Raw genomic sequence first — 1,230 nt, 5'->3', positions numbered from 1 at the left:
AAATCAGATATTAGGAATGGCAATATACAAAAACCTGTAGGAGAACACTTCAACCTCCCTGGACACACAATAGCAGATTTAAAGGCAGCCCATCCTGCAGTAAAAAAACTTCAGGACCAGACTCCAAAGAGAGACTGCTGAGCTTCAGTTCATCTGCAAATTTGACACCATCAGCTCAGGATTAAACAAAGACTGTGAATGGCCAGCCAACAACAAAAGCAGTTTCTCTTCCCTTGGTGTTCACACCTCAGCTGCTAGAACAGGGCCTCATCCTCCCTGACTGGACTAACCTTGTTATCTCTAGCTTGCTTCTTGCTTGCATATATATACCTGCCCCTGGAAATTTCCACTACATGCATCCGACGAAGTGGATATTCACTCACGAAAGCTCATGCTCCAATACATCTGTTAGTTTATAAGGTGACACAGGACTCTTTTCTGCTTTTACAGATCCAGACTAACACAGCTACCCCTCTGATACTTTTTTTCCCCTGACAGCCAAGTGATTTTTCTCACTCTTCCATGCTTTGATGTGTGGTCCATCAGCTGTTTAGATGATCTATTCTCTTAGGCAAGTTAACATTCCATCCCCTGAAAATATGCGAGCGCTGCGGCTAAGTGGGTCATTGTCAAAACAAGAATGGCTTTATAGGAGGGAATCCAATTGCTTGTGGGATGGAGAGGGGGAGAGGCGAGAGAGTCGGGTGAACCCAAGACAGGAAGGGAATAAGTGAGTGGGAGGAGAGAGGGGTGGGCAACGTGGCTGGAGTAGCTATTGAGTGGCTGAGGGAGTCCGGCCCAGATGAAAACAGCTAGTTTTGTGGTTAGGCAAGGGCTGAACAGCTTTGAGCTCAATTCCCATCTTTGCCACAGACTCCCTGTATGGGTAAGTCACACAGGTTGGGATTTTCCAAAGACCCTAAGGGAGTTAGGGTCCAGTTCCTCAAAAGGTATTTAGGTGCCTAATTCCCATTGAAATCTGTGTGAATTAGGTGCTTAGCTGCCTTCAAAGATCTGGGCCTTTAAAATTTAAGCACAGATTGCAGTCTGTAAATTGGGGATAATCCTCCTTTCAAGGTATGTCTTGTCTAACATTGTGTAGAGCAGGGATGGTCTCTTACGTCATCTGACTCCTTTCTTCAGACTCAAAGCTCTGGAGGGCAGGGCTGGCTCTCACGATGTCTCTGTGCACCACTTAGTGCAATGGGACAATGGGCAAACTTCTGGAAT

This window comes from Chelonoidis abingdonii, chromosome 4 (assembly GCF_003597395.2).
Source record: "Chelonoidis abingdonii isolate Lonesome George chromosome 4, CheloAbing_2.0, whole genome shotgun sequence".
In the NCBI taxonomy this organism is placed as follows: domain Eukaryota; kingdom Metazoa; phylum Chordata; order Testudines; family Testudinidae; genus Chelonoidis; species Chelonoidis abingdonii.
This window is presented reverse-complemented; position numbering follows the sequence as displayed.